At 52.0% G+C, this 14,329-nt stretch overlaps 1 long non-coding RNA gene across 1 annotated transcript in view; it reads left to right on the top strand.

Moving 5' to 3' along the window:
- The first annotated feature begins 4,604 nt into the window (after positions 1 to 4,604).
- Positions 4,605 to 14,329, top strand: part of LOC113267261 (uncharacterized) — a 129,240-nt gene continuing 119,515 nt past the window's right edge. Inside the window, exons 1-2 of the long non-coding RNA XR_008961464.1 lie at positions 4,605 to 7,370; positions 7,775 to 7,879. This is a non-coding gene — a long non-coding RNA (uncharacterized LOC113267261). The remainder of the gene's footprint in view (positions 7,371 to 7,774; positions 7,880 to 14,329) is intronic.

Here is a 14,329-nt window from a genome sequence, read left to right as displayed (position 1 = left end):
TGGGTGTCTGTGCGAAATCCTAGGGTGATGGTGTTTCTGAAATGTGTCCTTTGTTTGTTTTGGAAGACCCTGGACAGGGGTCAGGATGAGGGTCTCATTTGGGTACGAGATCCCCTCGTGGTGGTGCCCGCTGGCCCAGCAGCAGGGCCCATGGGGTGTGGAGGGCAGGCCTGGGTGGCCTTTGTCTTCTCACTTTGGGAGCAGCGTGGGGGCTGCTGGCTTAGCTCCTGTCACCCCCCTCATGTGGGGGCCCGTGTCAGAGGCCCCGCATTGGACCCGTGGCAGCCTGTAGGAGGGGCGGGCGCATCCGGACCTGGGTGGTGAGTAGCCATCAGTGTGATGGCTGCATGTTTGGGAAATGGGTCCAGTGTGAGCCAGACCTCAAGGCTGGAGCACTTGGGACATGGGGGTGGGCGGGAGGGGAAGGTAGGTGACAAGAGGGGTTGATAACCTTCCATGGGGTGGACCTCAGGGTGTTCCCTGGTCCCTGGGCGCTGTCAGAGCTCACTGGATGCCAGTGATCCTGGGAGGTGGGGTGTGGGCACACATAGGCATGACCTCGTGCAGGCCAGGGCCCAAGAGCTGGGAACCCATTTTCCAGAGTCACCGCATGCTTGTTGTCTCACCTTGTTTGTGGTGTCTGTGTTGTCGTAACCCCCCAGCCCAGTTGTCATTTAATACTAACTTTCTTTTCCTTTTTGTTTTTTTGTTTTCTGTTTTTGTTTTTTTTTAATCTTTTTTTTTCCAGGAGGAAAATGGTTTGTATTCTGTTTTTTAAAACTCTTTCTAGGGAGGCAGGGACCTCAAAAACACCCCATGTTTTGTCAGTAGCTCTCGGAGGCCCGGGCATAAAGCCCCTCTGTTTGGGACAGCGGCAGGGGCTCAGTGAGGCCAGGACCCTGCCGTCTGCTGGTGTGGGAGGCAGAGGCCTCTCCTGCTAGACCCCGTGTGTGTGTGCGTGCGTGCGTATGTGTGCAAGTGTGTGCCCGCCACTGTGGGTAAACCTGTGCACCTTGGTGGACATCTGGCCCTTCCACTGTAGGGCAGGGCTGATGGGTGACAATTTCTCCGTTTGGCCCCCGCTGAGAGGCTGTCCTGGCCTGGCAGGCATGGCAGTGCTCTTGGCAGGACTTGGGTCCCAAGCACATGAAGGGTCACCCTCCACACCCCAGGCCCCCAGGGCTGCCCCTACCGAGCAGGCACACAGGTTTGCCTGCAGGCATCAAGCCTCTGGGACTCCCAGGGGCGGCCCGAGTGAGGGGCCAGTGCTGGGAGTGACATCCCCACTGTGACCCCAGGCCGTGTCCCAAGGCAGTTCACCACCATCAAGGAATTTGAGAGCCCCCAGAAGTGCCACCTGGGAGCAGAGGGGATTTTAGGAACCAAGGGTCCTTGGACATTGTATCTTGTTGCCTCTGAAACTCCTCTCTCCTCTCCCCTCCCTCGTTTGATGACAGGCAACAGACCTGAGATGAGCAGCCATTAGCCAGGGCCACCCAAAAGTCAGGATCAGGGCCACTAGGGGAGACGGTGGGGTCCTGCAGCCAAGCCGTTGATCTTGACCCATAGGACCCACTTGTGGCCTCCTGGGGCCGCCGTCAGGGGCAGATGCTAGGAGGGCAGGCAGAGCGGTGTGGTGCCCCTGGCTCCTAGAGCCACCATGATATCAGCCCTTGGTGGGGGTTGTTCCGGAGCCCTGTGACAGTAGACATGCGGAGTGGGCACTGTAGGGGTGGAATGGCCTGAGGTGACAGAGCAGAGGCCACCAGGGAGGGTTCCCAGTCCCGGCTCTGTCTGTTCCTGACTTCTCTGCAGCCACCAGCAGGTTGCCTGGGGTGCAGGGGGCGGAGGGTAGAGCCCTGAGTGCAGGTTGTGCCGATTACTTCCTTTGAGCCCTGCAGGGTCCGGTGACAGATGAGGAAACTGAGGCAGGGGGTGGGGCTTGCAGCCAGCCAGCAGGGAGGCCGGGTGAGAGTGGGTGGCAGCCCAGAAGTACTCCTGAGCCCCTGGCTTTGCACTTGGGGATCCTGACCGTGATCTCTTGGTGCTGCTCTCCGGGGTAGATGCCTCAATTAGATGGACAGGGTGCCACAGCCAGTCGCCCCTGGAGACCAGTGAGGGCACAGGACATGAGCCTGCTGTGCTGCTACAGAGCCTGCAGAACTTTGGGGGTCAGTGGGGCTGTGCTTTTCCTTAGGATGAGGTGAGGGGGGAGGGCCAGTAAGGGAGATGGACGGGATGTCAGGCACCTGCCGAGCCCCTGACCTTTGAACCTGAGATCTGCTTGGTGATCTCATGGTGCCACAGTCAGGGGCAGAGTCAGGGGCAGTTAGAGGCAGTCAGGGGCAGAGTTGGTGGCAGAGTCAGGGGCAGTCAAGGGCAGTCGGAGGCAGAGTTGGGGGCAGAGTCAGGGGCAGAGTCAGGGGCAGAGTCGGGGGCAGTCGGGGGCAGGGTCGGGGGCAGAGTCAGGGGCAGAGTCAGGGGCAGTCGGGGGCAGGGTCGGGGGCAGAGTCAGGGGCAGAGTCGGGGGCAGAGTCAGGGGCAGAGTCAGGGGCAGTCAGGGGCAGTTGGGGGCAGAGTCAGGGGCAGGCCTGGTCGGAGGGGGGGTGGGGTGTTGTTTGAGGGCCTAGATTCCCTCCCCCAGGTGAGGGTCCTGGTCGTGCAGGGAGTGGTTCACGTCCTTCCACCATGCCCCAGTTCACCAGTGTGGACCGTGGGGGCAGCTGTGCTCTTGGAGGTCTGAGGCTGCTGCTGGGTGGGTGAAGCTGAGACCAGGCAGGGGGCCCTCAGTCTGCATGTGCTGGACCGTGGGTTGGATGGGCCCTGAGCGAATGAGTGCCATCCTCCCTTTGCCTGGACTCCCCGGGGGCACCCTCCCCTCCCCAGGGCAGTGCACCCTCTAAACAGCCATTTTGCCACTTTCAGGGCAGTGTGACCTTGGCCTCCACTGGGGATGGGAGAGGGGCAATTGTGTGAAGCTGGTGCTCCTCTGCGTTAGTGGGCAGACAATAGCCTGCCCAGCCTGTCTGTCTTATGGGGGAGTTAGGCCCAGGCCAGAGGTGAGACTGGACTCTCAGGAGGAGGCAGCTTCCCAGTGTCCCTCTGCCCCCCATCCCAGTTTATGTGCCAGGCACGAGGTGGGGCCTGTTTGGGGGGAGAGCCCAGACCCCCCAGTCCACTTGCCCCCCCCTCCATCCTGCCCTCTACCATCTACCTTCAGATCAAACCACAGAGTCAGATAATCTTTTATTTTGCTTTATTTTGGGGGTGGGAGAGGTGAGGGGGTGGGAAAGTGGGGGGTCTCCTCCCCGTGGCAGAGAGCAGTGGTCTGGTAGGGACTGGCTCAGCACAGTCCGCTGGGTGTCTGGGGCCTTCCTCAGTCTCTCTTGGAGCCCCCTCCCCTGTCGTGGACCTCCGGGTCCCTGTGCTGTCAGTGTTGGGAGGGGAGAGGGAGCCCTGCCAAGGGAGGTCACCCCCTCAGTGTCCTGGGAGTCATGGGGACTCTTGAGAATGCAAATCCGGTGAGTACTGGTACGTCGGACGCTCTGTGGAGAGGCACCGTCCAGGTAAGGGCAGAGCTCAGGGCCAGGCAGAGTCAGGGTCGAGGGAGCCGAACCAGACGGTGGGGTAGGGGTGGGCTTGCTTTGCAGGGGGTGGGCGAGGGAGGTGTCACAGCGCTCCACGAGGTGTGAGCGGGGTGGGGGGCGGGGGGGCGGGGCGCGGGAGCCCAGGGGAGCAGGAGCACCGGTGGTGGAGGTAGAAGAAGTCAGTGGAGCACCCGAGGTCAGTGTCCCAGGATGGCACATGGTGGCCACTCGTCACTCCAGGGGGTGGGTCCCCAGCATCTGCTTGCTTGGCTGCGTCTGCTGTGCCTGATTCTTCACCTGGCCTTGGGGCATGGGGTCATCTCCTGCTCACCACTGCTCTCTCCCTCATTGATCTCACTCCCAGCTGCAAGCCTGGGACCTGGGCAGTTAAGATGGGACTGTGGTCGTGTGGCCCTGCGCTGGCTCTGGGTCTCTGATGGTTGGATAGTCCATTGTTAGCACAGATGATGTTGCTGGTTGATGAGTTGAAGAAATTTTTGCCCTTCACAAGTGGGTTCCCCTTGGGTCAGGAGTGGCAGGAGGGGGGCACTGGGTCTGAGCGAAGCAGGCCGAGGCACGGGGAGGCTGGAGGGAGAAGCCCAGGTGGGGGGGCAGAGGAGTGGAGGGTGTGGTGCGGGCTGGGAGGCAAGTCACTGGAGGCTCCCGTCATCCTGCGCCCTGGGCAGCTCTTCCAGTGTGGCTTCTTCCCGGGCCCAGACAGCGGCCGGTTGCGCCTGTGCGTAGACTGCGGTCAGAAAGCGGATCAGGGCCCTGGCTGCCCGCTCCTGGGCGGTCAGGTCGGGCTGCACGGCGGCGCTGCGGACACGGGGTGGGTGTTGGCTCAGGAAGGCGAGGACGTCGGCGGGCATGGGGAGGTGCCGGAGGGGCTGGAGAGCCACGGTGGTGTCGGGGCTGAGGGCCTCCTGCACGTCGTTCTGCTCGTCCTGCGAGGTGTCTTGCAGGCCGTCATGCAGGCCACACTGACGGTAACGTTGCAGGTCGTCTTGCAGGGCTTCTCGCAAGACGGCATCTTCATCGCCCACGACGTGCAGCTCCAGAGAGTGGGTCCCTCCCGGGAGGGGGCGGGCTCCTTGCGGGCTGCCGCCTCGGACGCCGAAGAACTCGCACAGCAGCAGCCAGAAGCCGGGGGTGAGCTGCAGGCCCTGGCGGCTCAGGGGGAGCAGGGCGCCCCGCTGCCAGCTCCCGGGGCCCGGCAGCAGCCCGGCCAGCTGCTCGGCGGGCACGGCGCTCGAGCCCAGGGGCAGGGGCACGTGGCTCAGGAGGTGAGCGACGGCGGCGGCCGTGCCGCTGCCGGGGACGAGGCTGGCGGCCTGGCTGAGGCGCAGCCAGCGCCTCGGGGGAGGCCGGAGCCCGGGCCAGGCGGGCGTGGGCCGCGGGGACAGGCGTCGCCTGAGCTTCAGCAGCACGAGGAGCGCTGCCACGGCCAGGGTGTCCTTCCAGAACAGGAGGCCCCGGAAGAAGTGCAGAATGACTGCTCGGATCTGGGCCATGCTGAAGTGGGCGAGGACGCCATGCAGGATTTGGTCGATGGGTATGAGAGCCAGGAACTCCTGCTGGAGGTTCCGTCCGTGGGGCTCGTCCTGGGGAGGGGCATCCTCGTTCTCGTCTTCTTCCCCGGAGTCTAGTGACCGGTCCCGGGGGGGCCCTCCCGTCGGGAACAGCGACCTCGACCGGGTGGCAGTGTTGTGCTGGAAAGGCCTTCGGTTGAGGTTTCTCAGGGGCGGCAGAGGCCGACCGCCATCTAGTGCTGGCCGCTGCATGACGTCAAAGTTGAAGTGGGAGAAGAAGAAGACCCAATGCCCGGGGAGAAGTACGGTGAGCCTGTCATTATTCAGAGAGGCTAGATCCTCTGTGTTGAGAAGGATCATGATGGGCTCCTCGGTGTTCTCCAGGTAGCGGCACCACACCGTAAAGGCAGCCCTTATGGGAAGAATCTTCATCTCCAGTCGAGAGTAGGCGACTTCGATAGGGGAGATATTTCGGGAGTAGAAAGCGCAGGAGACTCTCTTGCCGGTTTGGTCGTCGATTTGGATCAGGGAGGCGTGCAGAGCCGTCTTGGTGACGCCTGTTTCCAAGTAGAAGGGGTTCTGTGGCTTGGGGTGGTGCAGGAGGGGCGCCTTGCGGAAAGCCCGCTTCAGGCACTCGAAGGCCTCTTGCTCCTCGTCTCCCCAGGAGAAGGTCGGGGCGGTCAGCAGCAGCCGCGCCAGGGGCTCTATGATGACGCCGAAGCGCTCCACGAAGTGCTGGTAGGGCAAGATGAACTGGATCAGGTGTTTCAGGGACTTCTTAGAGCCCGGGGTGGGGTACCCGGTCACGGCGGTCACGATGCTCTTGTTGAGTTTCACCCCTTTGGGGGTTATGACGAATCCCAGGAATTCGACAGTGTGTCGGTGGAACTGGCTTCTGTCCAGTGAGCAGTAGACGTGGTGGTGTCGGAAGCGGACCAGGACTTGTCGGACGTGTTGGAAGTGTTCCTCCTGGCTCATTGAGTAGACCAGGACGTCCTGCCCATACGAGAGCACGAAGTAACCTAGCATGTCCTTCAGGATCAAGTGGAGCACGTGCTGAGGGATGATCGGGTCTGAGGATAGCGGAAAGGGCTGGTAGCTCTTCATCTCTTGAGGCTGGAAACCGAATGCCGCTTTCCATACATCTTCCGCTTGGTGTATGTTCATGCTTTCCTCCACAACGGTCCCCCGCAGCTCCAGCTTTGTGAACCATGTAGCTCCGTGTAACTGGTCAAAGAGTTCTGGAATCATCTGTATGTAGTCCTGTTTGTTGGTCAGCATGCTCTCCAGGTTCCAGTTTTCATCCCGCGGCCTGGCACTTTTTTGCATCCCGGCACCCACAGGTTCCCACGGCGCGGTGGAGGGACATTCGTAAAAGGTCTCTCTGTGATCACTGTCTCCAGCCTGCTGAAGCTCAGAGGGCTCTGATTCAGAAAGATCATCGGATCCGTCTGAGCTTGGCTGGTCGGAAGTCTCATCATCTGCTTCCTTCGGGTTAAACACGTCGGCCAGGTCGGAGTACAGGGGCGGCAGTCCGGGCAGCAGGCTTATGGCATGTCTTTCCAGCGCGATGCATGGTGGGGGTGGGCGGAAGCACTTCTGCAGGCAGTAGGGAGAGTGGAAGGTGCAGCGGCCTTTGAGCCAGTCGACTTCGGGGGTGTGGATCCGGAGCCAGTTGATGCCTAGTATCACGGAGAAGTTGGGGGACGGAACGATGTCGAACTCGATGGACTCCTGGTGGTTCTGATGGATGCACACCAGGGGCTCGGTGTAGAGCCAGACAGGTTCGTTGCCGATCAGTGAGCCGTCCACGCCTTGGACCATCTGCGGGTAGGGCTTCTCGTAGAGCTCCACGTAGTGCTCCTGGGCAAACCTCTCATCCATGAAGTTGCCGCCCGCCCCTGAGTCAACCAGGGCCTGCACCGCGACGCTGTGGTAGGGGTTCACTCGGACCAGGAGCAGCAGGAAGAGGTGCTTGCGGGTAATGGTGGGGCGCACTTCGCAGGGCAGCCAGCTGCTAACCGTCCACCTCTCTCGGGCAGGTGAGTCGATCCAGGTCAGGTTCCGTGGGCGGGCCTCTGGGGGAAGCCTGAGCATGGCCCTTCTCTCTGCCAGCTTTTCTTCTATCTGCAGGACGAGCACGATCAGGCTGTCCAGCGACTCTGGCTGCGGGACCCGGAACAGATAGTGCCTGATCTCCTCGTTGAGCCCCTGGCACAGGTGGGCCTGCAGGACTTCGTCCGACCAGCCCAAGGTGGGTACCAGGCCCTGGAACTCATTGATGTATTCGATGGCGGGGCGATTCCCCTGCCTGATGTTGAACATGGCGTCTTCTGCCACACGCAGTGCCTGTCGGTACTCGAACATACCTGACATGGCCTCTAGGAAGGCCGGGAAGTCATCCACCAGGGGGCTGTCTTCGTTCACCAGAGCCCTGGCCCATTCTAAGGCCATGCCCGAGAGGTGGCACATGACGTACCCCACTCGCAGGCGGTCGTTGTAGAACATTCTCGGGTAGCTTTGTAGGATCAGCTGGCAGAGCACGATGAACTCGTGGTATTCTCTGCGATCACCAGAGAATTTTGATGGGACGGGCAGTTGGCCTGCATTGATTCCTTCCATCAGGATCTCTTCCGCTACTCTTTGTTGCTCTCTGAGGTCTTGCATGCGGAAGTACAGAGAGATGATGGATCGCACGGTGGCCATGATCTCCGAAGTGTCGGGCTCCTCTTCGGGACGCTCCTCCTCTCCCACATTGGCCAGGTCAGTGTCGTTGACTTGTTGGTCTTGGGCTCCCCATGGGTTGACTGATGCTTCTTCCATTCCGCCAGGTGCCTCACTGGTTGGATCCCCCACTTCCTGATGTGAACCGTTGTGTGACTCCTCCAGGTCTTGGAGTAGGTCATTGGGTGGATCCTTTATTTCCCTATGTGGGCCACTGGATGGCTCCTCCATGTCTTGGCGGAGATCAATGGGCAGCTCTTTCATTTCCTGGGCTGGGCCACTGGCTGGCCCTGCCGCCTCCTGCGCGCCGCTGCCTGATGTCTCCACGGTCGTGTTGGATGAGCCCTCGGAGGACTCCATTTGTTTTGATGATGGATTCTTACGCTCCATCATCGTCTCAAATGAGTCTTCAGAGGGTTCTATCATTTCGTCGGATGGAAAGGAGTGTTCTCTGAAGACTGGTAAGGTCGTGACGCGTCTGGTCCGCAACTGGGACCGCAGAGATCAGAACCTGGGGGTGGGGAGGATGGGTGGGGAGGAAAGGCAGCTGTTTAGGATTCACGAGGTCGAGGTTAGGTTCTCTGGGGCAAATCAGATGCCCAGCTCATCAGAGCAGAGAGAAACTGGGGAGAGCTTCCCTTGCCCAGCTTAGAATACCGTTTCTACTCCTGACCTTCTCCCTATTCTCCCAGGCTCGCTCGGCCTGTCTGGCTTGCCTGCTTCCTCCATGGCCGTGAGAAATTCACAGCCCATAAATTCTGTGAGCAATAGGCCCAGAGCAGCCGCTGTGGCAGGCAGGCACCTGGCAGGACACGCTGGCCGCTTCATCTGCCCCTGGCACCCGTGCCTGGTCAACCCTCCTTCCCTTCTCTGGTCACCCCAAAGTTGCAGAGGTTATATGACTGTGCCATCCAGAGCTGTTCCTGGCAGGCCGAGTGCCCTGGAGCAAGCTTGGCCCCCCTGGTTGTGAAGTGGGAATCTCTAGCAGATGCCTAACTGTTTAACAAGGTCAGGGGAAGAGGAGAAAATGGGCCGTTGGCCACAATCCCGTCAGTTGGATCAGCAGCCTAAAATAGCTCTCACTTCCTACCCTAGATTCACAGTAGAAATTGGGCCCGTGGGGGGGGGAGGAGGGCAGATATCGAGGTCTGGCTTTTATTTTTTCCATAAACGTTGATAAAGCACCTACTATGTGCCAGAGCCTTGCACACTGTGACTTGGTCCTCATTCAGACGTTTTGCTGATTTCTCTTACTCTTTCCTCAATTTCCAATCTCCCCAGCTCTGAGCCCTCGGGGAGATCTGTAGATCCTCTCCCCAGCCCTCCCAAAACTTCCACTTTCCCAAGACTGTGAGGGTTCAGGCATCAATTCCATACACACGAGCAAACATATTTACCTGACCCTCCAGTCTTACCGGGGGGGCTGGTTTTGCCCTCTAGCACGCACCCCCTCTCTATTGATGGCTGGTTTCTCCCTAACCTACGGGTGTCTCTAGGAGACCTGGGGTAGTGACTAAGGGGTGGGGGTGGGGGAGGGGGAAGAGGAGGGCCCGAGATATCATTGACCTCTGATTGTCTTGGAATGGAGTTTTCACAGTAGAGTCATGGGTGGTTTGAGTGGGCTAGGGCGGAATTTAAAAGAGATGTCTGGGTTGGGGTTATTTTGCATATGTCTTCTCTGCTGGGAGAGCAAATTGAGTTCTTTATCCAAAAGAGCAGCTCTGTGGTTACCCTTCTTTCTGCATTTAACACCTCTTGTTACTTCTGAGTACTTCTCTTAGCCACCAAGCCCATCTATTTAAACAAAAGAAGTCAGGCATTCCCTCATTGGCTAATATCCAAACTTTCCAACAGGATAGATGATTCTAATCTGCTGTTTCTCAAAATTAAGTCCATCCTTGTTAGCATGACAGTTAATTCCATCCTGCAGAGCCTCTGATGAAAAGGCTTTGTTGTTTATTTACTGTTCACAATATTAAATCCAAACCTTTTAGCATGACAGTTCCTGACGCAGAAACTCACCAAAATCATTCCCTGGCTAAAATGTAAAGGCCTTAGAATAAGAGAAAAGTCTGCTCATGTCATTCCTCCAGGTAGAGATGACATTTCTCAGCACGACGCCCCGGTTGCAGAAAATCACCAGCGTCCCCACCCCCATCCTCACCACACACACAGAGCCCGGCACCGCAATGAACTCATTTGTCCTCACCAGCGTCCTGTAGGGAGTGTGCCACTCCCGCACAATTCCAAGGTTGAATATAAAGTTCTAACTGAAATACAAAATTTGACTGACTAACTCATCTGCAGATTCCTCTATTAGAAATAAAAATCTGTCTCTTCACGCCCTTAATTGTCTAAAATTTAAAATGGAAAAATTTGAATTGGCTGAAATTTACATTTTAAGATGGAAAAATTTAAGTTGGCTCAAATTTCAAACATGAAACCTGCGCATGTCTTAAAACTGTTAAAACCCTTTATTGGCAAAAATTGAAAAATTGAAAATTTTAAATTGGCTAAAATTTATATTTTTGAATATGAAATTTGTAGATCTCTTAAAACCCGTAAAGGTCTTTATTGGCTAAAATTGAAAATTTAAAAATTTTAATTGATGAAATTTAAATTTTAAAATGGAAACATTTAAATTGGCTAAAATTTAAAATTTTAAACATGAAAACTGTATATCTCTTAAAATTTCAAAACACTTCACTGGCTAAAATTTAAGACTTAAAAATTTAAATTGGCTGAAATTTAATTTTTATTTTATTTTAAAAGATTTCATTCATTTATTTGAGAGAGAGAGAGAGCGCAGGAGCAGGGGGAGCAGCAGAAGGAGAGGAAGAAGCATGCTCCCTGCTGAGCAGGGAGCCCAACCTGGGGCTCGATCCCAGGACCTTGAGATCATGACCTCTGTCGAAGTCAGACACTTAACTGACTGAGCCACCCAGGTGCCCCTGAAATTTAAATTCTAAAAATTGAAAAATTTAAATGGGTTACAAATTAAATATTGAAATATTTAAATTGGCTTAAATTTAAAAAGTTTAAACACGAAATCTGTATATCTCTTAAAATTTTAAAGCACTTTATTGGTTAAAATTTAGAACTTAAAAATTTAAATTGGCTGAAATTTAAATTTTATTTTATTTTATATGATTTTATTTATTTGAGAGGGAGACAGAGCACAAACTCTCTTAAATTTTTTGAGAGAGAGAGCGGAGCTTTCAAGAGAGAACACGAGTGGGGGTGGAGAGGGGCAGAGGGAGAGGGAGAAGAGGGCTCCCCGCTGAGTTGGGAGCCCCGACATGGGGCTCTATCCCAGGACTCTGAAATCATGACCTGAGTCGAAGTCAGATGCTTAACTGACTAAGCCACCCAGGTGCCCCTGAAATTAAAATTTTAAAATTGAAAAATTTAAATTGGCCAAAATTTAAAATTAAAAAATTTAAACAGTTAAATTGGTTAAAATTTTTAAATTTTAAACATGAAACCTGTATATCTCTTAACATTTTAAAACACTTTATTGGCTAAAATTTAAGACTTAAAAATTCAAATTGACTGAAATTTAAATTTTAAAATGGAAACATTTAAATTGGCTAAAATTTAAAATTTTATTTTTTATTTTATTTTATTTTTTTAAAAGATTTTATTTATTTGACAGAGATAGAGACAGCCAGTGAGAGAGGAACACAAGCAGGGGGAGTGGGAGAGGAGGAAGTAGGCTCACAGTGGAGGAGCCTGATGTGGGGCTTGATCCCATAACGCCGGGATCACGCCCTGAGCCGAAGGCAGACGCTCAACCGCTGTGCCACCCAGGCGCCCCAAAATTTAAAATTTTAAACATGAAACCTGTATATCTCTTAAAATTTTAAAACACTTTATTGGCTAACCTTTAAAACTTAAACATTTAAATTGCCTGAAATTTAAAATTTTAAATGTAAAATTTATATAGCTTTTAAAACTTTTAAAAGACTTCGGGCACCTGGGTGGCACAGCGGTTAAGCATCTGCCTTCGGCTCAGGGCGTGATCCCGGCGTTATGGGATCGAGCCCCACATCAGGCTCTTCTGCTATGAGCCTGCTTCTTCCTCTCCCACTCCCCCTGCTTGTGTTCCCTCTCTCGCTGGCTGTCTCTATCTCTGTTGAATAAATAAATAAAATCTTAAAAACAAACAAAAAAAACTTTTAAAAGACTTAATTGGTTAAAATTTAAAATATAAAATCTCAGTATGGCTCTTAAAACCCTTAAAACCCGTTATTGGTTAAAATTTAAACTCCTTTGCCAGATGATTTAAAAACTAGATTATACTCTTTTTAACATAAGTCCATATGTCTTAGCATATTTATGAATTTGATGATGATGTAACTGATGAAATCATTCACCTGTCCTGTCTTCAATCTAAAATCTAATATCCTTGGCATGTTACAAAATTCTAATCTTAACATCACTTAGCATCAAAGTTTAAACTTTTAGCAGGATGCATGAAAGTTGTCCCATAACTGCTCTATTTAAAATGTACAGAAGTTTCTTTTCATTGCGTAAAATATAAAGGTCCAAGCACTTAGCATAAAATAAAAAAGTTTTGCCGTGTAATTTATCTGCAAACGGATGGATATAAACCCCCGAATCTTACCAGGCGACGTCTTAAACTCTTGATTGGCTTAATTCCAAACCTCTAAGCATTATATAAAAATTTGACTGTGTCATTCCTCAAAATAAAAGGTCGCACTTCTTGCAAGGTACATGAATTTGGTCTTGTAACTTCTGCTTAACGCCTTATAATATCTCTTAATCACCTATGAGATAAGATCTAAACCGCTTAGCCAAAAATACAGATATTACTATATCATTTCTCTGCAGACTACTCTTATCGAACACAGAAATTTTAGAAATTTTACCATGTCACTCTCTTAAAATCTCTTAATGGCTGAAATCCAAATTCCTTAGCACAGCACAAAAATGTATTCCTGTCGTTCCTCAAAATAGGGTCCAAACTTCTTAGCATGCTATGTAAATTCAGTCACATAGCCTCTGCCTGAGACCTGCCCCGCCTCTATGTCCCTTGCTATAAACGATCCAGTTTTTCAACATAAAGTACAGAGAGGTTGCACTTGTGCCGAGGGGCACTGCCTCTGAGCTGTCGATGTGCGTTCATTATCAGATCCAGACACCTTAGCATAAAATATATTTTACCAGCTAATTCCCCTGGAGACAAAACTCTCATCAGTCACTCCTTAAAACCCTTTACTGGCTAAAATCCAAACGGCTCTGCATGAGGGCTCAAAAATGAGATCATATCCCTCCCCAAAATGAAATGCTCGAATACCTTCGACTCTCACATAAAATCACATTTCCTTGGCATGTTATAAAAATCTGATCATATTATCTTTACCATAAAAACCCACTCTTGTAGGCCTGCCAAAATGCAGTAAGTTTGATCATGTAACTCCCAATTTAAAACTTTCCAAGATTTCTTCATTGCCTATAACATAACGTCCCAACTACTTAACATAAAATGCAACGTGGTACCATGTAATTTATCTTCAGACTGGTCTATAAAAAAACCCCCAAATCTCATCCCGTCATTCTTGTAAACCCTTTATTGGCTTAAATCCAAACTTATTAGCATGATATAAAAATTCGATCTTGTCATCCCTTAAAATAAAGTTCACACTTCCTTGCACAGCATATAAAATTTGATCTTGTAATTCCGCCTTAAAATCTTTAACAATATCTCTTCATTGTGAAATTATGGAGTCAAAGTCCAAATTCTTAGCATAAAATGTGAATTTTATTTTGTGATTTCACCGCACATTATTTATCCACTCCAAACAAAAAATCTTACCATGTCACTCTCTTAGAACTTTTTATTGGCTAAAATAAAATTTCCAGGCATGTACCAAACTCCAATCATGTCAGAGCCTCAAAATAAATTTCAAATTTCTTTGCGCATTCCCAGTGTTGATCATATAACTCTTAGGATTGAAGTTTTTCAACTGTGGTGTCAACACCCATCAAATCTCTGAGAGTCAGACGTTGGCGCCCCCGAGATATAAAGTGCAAAGGTTTTTGCAGGAGACTTAAATTTGTGGCTGTTATCGTTTTTTCTCTTTATAGTTTTTCAATGTTCCCTGTATAATAAAGTCCAAAGCTGTTAGCCTTAAAATACACTTTTTCATGTTTTTCTGCGGATTTATCTTCCACAAGCAAAAATCTCAGCATCACATTTCTTAAGACCCTTTGGCAAGAATCCAGACTCCTTAGCATGATATAAAAACTTGTTCCAGTCACTCCTCACATTAAAGCAACCCCCCAAACCCCAAATCTATTCCTAGAACCCCGCTTAAAATCTTTTCCTGTATTTTCATCACTAACAACATGTCTCAGCATCTTCAATCATGGTGTTCTCAGTGTAAAACCTTTCAGATTTCATGTCCAAAGCATAAAATCCAGATGCCTGAGCATGAATCGAAAATTGGACCAGGTATTTGTTAT

Source organism: Ursus arctos, unplaced genomic scaffold (genome assembly GCF_023065955.2).
Source record: "Ursus arctos isolate Adak ecotype North America unplaced genomic scaffold, UrsArc2.0 scaffold_25, whole genome shotgun sequence".
NCBI lineage: Eukaryota > Metazoa > Chordata > Mammalia > Carnivora > Ursidae > Ursus > Ursus arctos.
The sequence above is the reverse complement of the archived record's forward strand: the minus strand, read 5'-3'. Positions and strand labels throughout refer to the sequence as shown.